The sequence below is a fragment of the Acipenser ruthenus genome, chromosome 6 (genome assembly GCF_902713425.1).
Source record: "Acipenser ruthenus chromosome 6, fAciRut3.2 maternal haplotype, whole genome shotgun sequence".
Lineage (NCBI taxonomy): Eukaryota > Metazoa > Chordata > Actinopteri > Acipenseriformes > Acipenseridae > Acipenser > Acipenser ruthenus.
Genome location: NC_081194.1, coordinates 37,349,448 through 37,356,184, shown reverse-complemented (window position 1 = coordinate 37,356,184; position 6,737 = coordinate 37,349,448). Strand labels below are relative to the sequence as shown.

Sequence of the window (6,737 nt, the reverse complement as noted above, 5' to 3'; positions counted from 1 at the left end):
TACCCAAAGGTATCTGGCATTCTTTAAGAACATAAGAACATAAGAAAGTTTACAAACAAGAGGAGGCCATTCGGTCCATCTTGCTCGTTTGGTTGTTATAAGCTTATTGATCCCAGAATCTCATCAAGCAGCTTCTTGAAGGATCCCAGGGTGTCAGCTTCAACAACATTACTGGGGAGTTGGTTCCAGACCCTCACAATTCTCTGTGTAAAAAAGTGCCTACTATTTTCTGTTCTGAATGCCCCTTTATCCAATCTCCGAGGGTCTGTTCTTTGGGGGGCAAGTGAGTCTCACTTCCCCGACCTCAGGTCTGCTTCAGCGACCACATCCTCGCTCTGGGGGGTTCTCACTGCTGTGAGTCAGAGGGGACCCCCGGCCACACTATCCTGTCGCAGCTCATGCGCTAATCTTACCTCGTCACCCGAAGCTCTGTTCTATTTCCCTCGGGACGTGGCCCGCTTTACGCTCTCAGAGCTGAGTCCCAGGCTAACCCATTTCTTTTTGTTACAGGTTCCCTGTGAGATGCCTCTCTGCTCCTGGCTTCGGATGCCTGTGCCTCACCTCGTCCGAGGGCAGCACCAGATCAGTCAGGGAACCCTTTTCTATCTCTCCTTTCAGGTCCTGATTTATCAGACTTTCCTTCGCCCCGAGAGGCACCTCTACCGAGTCAGAGCCCTATTATGTGTTTTCAGATCCTCAAGGCATCAGCCTTCGGCCAAGCCTGGTCCTACGTAAAGGCGGCTCATCGGTCGGGGATCTCTTCCTATCCTAACTTCAAGTCCGGGCCCCTCAAAGCCCGCCTCTAAGTCCGGGCCATCGGCTTGCCTCTGTCACACTAACAACCTTGTTTCTGCTTCCTCTATTCTATCCTTACAGCCTCAACAATGCCCAGTGAATTATTATTGCAGAGATTTAGCAGACGCCTTTATGCAAGGTGACTTACAGTGTTAATCAAACAATATAATCTATTTTAAAAACAACTTTGGAATGTAGCAATCTCAACATCACTATAACAAGCTTAGCTATAAACAACAGTGAACATTAAAAAGTATAGATTTAATAAATTAATATAATAGAGCATATCAAAATATGCAAGCAGGTTAAAAAGGACAGATCAGAGCAAAAGTAGAAGATAAGTTTTGCAGGATCTACAGGTGGAGTCTAAACAGTGGATGATTAATTTATGCCCGTTGGATTTCGTGAGCCACTTCAAAGTTTGCTACATCCTCTAGTTTTGGTGCCACAGACTCAGGGCCATAGACTAAGGAGGGGATTCTAGAAGGACATTTGCAATGAACAGTTATCCTAAGTATAGTTATTATACATTTAATGCAGATTAATAATTTCCTTCATGCAATGAGCTGATATTAACTAGAAATAAACTGATATTAACTAGAAATTAACTAGATAGCTTATCTTATAGAAAGGAACTTAATGAAAATGCTTACTGTTAGGAAATGATGAAATTATTTATGTAAGGCCCCTTTAAAAATCTGTGATTGTGGCCACTGTTATTATTGACTGCATTAGACAAACTACACGCCCCATAATGCAATTTCGCGTCCAAAGGGATTGAACTTTACACTGCAGCGTGTCAATCAATGCAGAGCACCAATCAGGAAGGAGAATAGCCTGCACATCCCACCTTTGACAGATGGCGTTATAAGGATAAGCTCCGCCCAAAACTGGGCTTTTTTTCTCTTGGCTTTGTGTTGAGTGTATGTTGTGGCAGTTAAGGAGAAAAACAAGGGAGAATACGCAGATGGCCCCTGGTTTTATGAAGACGACACAGTGTGTTAAGGAAAATATTGCTGCTCTAGAAAGAGTGCAAAGAAGAGCAACCAGAATTATCCCGGGTTTAAAAGGCATGTCGTATGCAGACAGGCTAAAAGAATTGAATCTATTCAGTCTTGAACAAAGAAGACTACGCGGCGATCTGATTCAAACATTCAAAATCCTAAAAGGTATAGACAATGTCAACCCGGGGGACTTCTTTGACTTGAAAAAAGAAAAAAGGACCAGGGGTCATAAATGGAGATTAGATAAAGGGGCATTCAGAACAGAAAATAGGAGGCACTTTTTTACACAGAGAATTGTGAGGGTCTGGAACCAACTCCCCAGTAATGTTGTTGAAGCTGACACCCTGGGATCCTTCAAGAAGCTGCTTGATGAGATTCTGGGATCAATAAGCTACTAACAACCAAACGAGCAAGATGGGCTGAATGGCCTCCTCTCGTTTGTAAACTTTCTTATGTTCTTATGTTCTTATGAAAATAAAAAAAAGACCTATCGTTTCAACATAGTATTATTATTATTATTATTATTATTATTATTATTATTATTATTATTATTATTATTATTTATTTCTTAGCAGACGCCCTTATCCAGGGTGACTTACAATCGTAAGCAAAAACATTTCAAGCGTTTTTCAAGAGCAAGAAATACAATAACTTTTGTTCAAGTAAAGTACAAGTTTGACAAACCACAATTCAATAATACAGCAGGTAATAGTGATAGTTACATCAGGATATGATTAAATAGTGATAGTTACATCAGGATGTGATTAAATACAAAGTACTACAGGTTAAAAACTTGGCAGATTACAGTATTCTGAAGTACAGGATTAAATGCAGTAAAATAGGGGCTGATAAGAGCAAAATAAAGCACATTTACATGAAGGGTGATAGTGTCCCAGGATACAAACAGAGGAGTTCTACAGGTGCTCTTTGAAGAGGTGAGTCTTAAGGAGGCGCCGGAATGTGGTCAGGGACTGGGCAGTCCTGACATCTGTAGGAAGGTCATTCCATCACTGCGGAGCAAGGGTGGAGAAGGAGCGGGCTTTGGAGGCAGGGGAGCGTAGCGGTGGTAGAGCTAGTCTTCTAGTGCAGGCGGAGCAGAGAGGTCGAGTGGGGGTGTAGGGAGAGATGAGGGTCTGGAGGTAGCTTCAACAGTATGAGTTAGAACTGCAAACCAACTGTGTTGGTTTAAATGGAATGACTTACCAGCTGGGACTGAAGCAAGTCTAGTCTGAACTTGCGTGACAGTCTGACTAGGATAATTCCATTTTGCTGGCACATACTCCAAAGGGGCGTGTGTGTGCTGAAAGGCATCAGTGTGGAGTAGTGGTTAGGGCTCTGGACTCTTGACCGGAGGGTTGTGGGTTCAATCCCCAGTGGGGGACACTGCTGTTGTACCCTTGAGCAAGGTACTTTACCTAGATTGCTCCAGTAAAAACCCAACTGTATAAATGGGTAATTGTATGTAAAATAATGTAATATCTGTATAATGTGATATCTTGTAACAATTGTAAGTTGCCCTGGATAAGGGCGTCTGCTAAGAAATAAATAATAATAATAATAATAATCGGACTGAAGTTTTCGCTGTAGGATGAAGTTACCCGTAGCCGCGGACACCAGATCAGATTGGATCGCATTGCCTGAAAATTCGATGTTTGATTGACGTGGTCAGTTGGCCAATAGAAAATGAGTTGGAAACGTCATCAGCCAACGCATTGCCAAACAAGAACGCGCTTTTGAGAGCAAGTCGAGTTGCGAATGAGAGGACAGGTAAGTTAGCAGTAGTATCGATAAAAAAAAAATAAAAGACCAACGACTTGACCTAACAATGCTTGTACATATCTTGCTATGCTAGCCGTCCCCCAGATAAGCTGAAGTAGTAACGTTAGCTAACTTATGTTAGAAGCTAGCTAGTGTTATCTAGCCAGCTAGCAAGCACCACCGGTACCTAGCTAATGTGGTCAACTGGGTAACGTTAGCTAACGTTAGATTAAATAATATCCCAAATAATGAACATGATTAGTAGCATTAGTGTTGGAATCGCTTTTCTCTGTTCTGACCTGAGATCGTGTTGCTGTTCCTTTTTATCCAGGCGAGTTTGTTCGCTAACGTCACCCCGTTTATTACATTTACATTTTAGTCATTTAGCAGACGTTCTTATCCAGAGCGACTTACAGTGCAAAAAATTTAGGCTACAATATTTATATATATATATATATATATATATATATATATATATATATATATATACCAGGTGCATAAGTTCACATGAACAGCAGTATATATTCAGAAAATGGTCAGATCATATCTGAACACGTGCCAGTACGTCAAAGTGCTATTGCAACCGGTGTTGGAGCAAGTCTATGTTATGGAGGCAACATTAAGAAGTGCCCTCGTACAACCCGATGTGAGTTGAAGGGGTCGTAACATGCACAGATACTTAATAGAGAGGGGAATAAAAATGGGGAAAAGAGAAATAAAAGAAAAAAAATTGATAAAAGAAACTCCCCTCTCTATATAGTGCTTTATAGTTGTTGTCATTTCAGCAAAACTTTTAACAACTAGCTAGTTGCATAACTTAGCTATTATCATTTTGTAATTAAATCTGAGCCCAGACCAGTTTTCACATCTGATCTTGTGTCAGTTTGTAATTAACTCTATCAGTTTATAATTAAATCTGTGTCCAGATCAGTCTCTATGTCTGACCTGGTGTCAGTTTATAATCAAATCTGAATGCAGACCAGTTTTCACATCTGATCTGGTGTCAGTTATAATGAAATCTGATCCCAGATCAGTTTCTATATCTGGCCTAATGTCAGTTAATGATCTAAGCTGAGCCCAGACCAGTTTTCACATCTTAGCTGGTATCGAACCCAGACCAGTTTGCACATCTGATCTGGTGTCAGTTTGTAATCATATCTGTGCTCAGACTAGGTTTTAAATTTGACCTGCTGTCTGTTTTTTCTAATTCTCTACTCAGAGTAGCCTTTATATCTGAGCTTGTCTCAGAAGTCAATATGTCAGGGGATGCCAGTGCCCTGTCGGACGACATAGGAATGCTGGCATCAAAGTACATCAAAGTGGAGGAGGTGGCGAAGAAGGTGGTCCGCAAAGGAGCTCCTATGGCTCAACACATTGCCAATGTGATGGAAACCAGGTACAGTAGCTATGGCATACTTTAATAATACTTGTCATCAGGGTAAGGTTTGTTTTTACAAATATATTTTTGTTGTTAATGACAAGTAACTACATTCACGGGGACATATTTTGGTTTAAGATTTCAGTTGATTTTGCCAATTTTCTCTGTGCTTCATATCCTCCTATTGAATTCTGTCATTAACTGAAATTGAATTATTTTGTATTTTATTTGTAGTGATCACCTCAACAAAATCAGAGCGACGCTGCTGAATCAAGAAGGCATTGGCCAATTTGACCTGGCCACTCATTGGATGGGGTCAGGGTGATAAGTATAGTATTTGAATTAATAGGGGACATCCTGAACCAAGAGAAACAAATCATCAGCAAGGCTTCGCTCCAGAGATGGTCTAATAGAGTTAAGATGGCTTATAGTAGCATGTGAGCAGTGGATTTTTTTTTTCCCTTTGCAGCTAATTCGAATTTGCATGTATTGTTAACAGTCGGAAAAAGATTTTATTTTAGGATTGTGTATTTTTTTAATGTGTTGTTCCCTCACCAATTTAATAAATTGATGTTTTTTTTGCACACTCCGAGACTTTAGCCTTTTAAATTAAATATTTAGTGACAAAAGCACAGCCTTATAAATAATTTCCTTGCCGAGAGGAGTTGGTTGTTCCTATTTTTTATATTAGACTGTTACACCTTAGATTGGTAAAGTTCTCCTCTCCGCAACATTTGTATTACAAAACTGGATGTTTTTAGAATGTGTAAAACAACTCACAAAGACTGAAAATAAACAATATTCACATTTATTTTGTGTGCTCATCATGTTTATATACAGACCATTAGAATCTAAGTAGATAATCACTCTATGCACATTTGATGATTCTCAATTACTTTTGCTTTCTTTGTGATGGTGATTTTTATAATTTAGGCACATGAATGGGAGCAGACTCCAGGAACAGTATTTATGGAGAGCATAAAAAAATGTAACGTTAAAGAACCAAAAGTTGTGGCAATCGCTCTAAGAAATGGGTTCTACTGGCAGTAGTATAAATAAAGCCAGTAGCATTTGATTGGAGGGTAACGTATTTGATAGAGAACAGATAGCCAATGAATTTAATATAGTTTACTACAGTTGCAAACAACCTAGTTACCACACTTCCAGTCAATTCTGGTTGATTTGGGAGTACTCAAGAACATAATTTCTATGAAGACAAAGGGGTCCAGTTAGATTCGTTCACCTTCAGTAGATAAAGCCATAACATGTGGAGTTCCCCAAGGAAGTGTGCTGGATCCGTTGCTGTTCTTGCTGTTTCATGTTTATGACATAAAATCAGCTTTCTCCTGCCAACTTTTTCTTTACGCTGATGACTGCTCTTCTGGTGTCCAATAAGAACAAAGACACAGCAGAGAGCATCTTGAGTACAGAGCTGAAAAACATCAGTACATGGCTTTCTGACTGCCTTTTCCTCTTACGGCTGCTAATGGTAAAATTCCTGTCGATGTTCTCAGTTTTCAAAATTTTTGTGGTATTTTTGGACTTATAATAATTGTGGTATTTGATTGCAAATCGATTTTGCTTGTTTTTTCTCCATGGGTGCAATACATGGATCCTTCTCTGACTATATTTTGACTCAAAATTTCTAAAAGCAATTCGCTGTGCTTTTTCCAAGGTTTGTTTTAATTCTGCTGTTTCATGAAAGTCTGTACCCTTGGACCATAAGTGAAGTCTTTCAATAATTTGCTCTGTGGCATTGCTCTGGCAAGCTTCTACAAGGTCATGTGGGGTCTGCTCTTCTA

General features: G+C 39.8%; 1 long non-coding RNA gene across 1 annotated transcript; it reads left to right on the top strand.

Moving 5' to 3' along the window:
- The first annotated feature begins 3,443 nt into the window (after positions 1-3,443).
- Positions 3,444-5,589, top strand: LOC131737376 (uncharacterized). The gene is made up of 3 exons (XR_009328993.1): positions 3,444-3,566; positions 4,777-4,953; positions 5,170-5,589. It is a non-coding gene; the product is annotated as an uncharacterized LOC131737376 (long non-coding RNA).
- Positions 5,590-6,737: the final 1,148 nt, after the last annotated feature.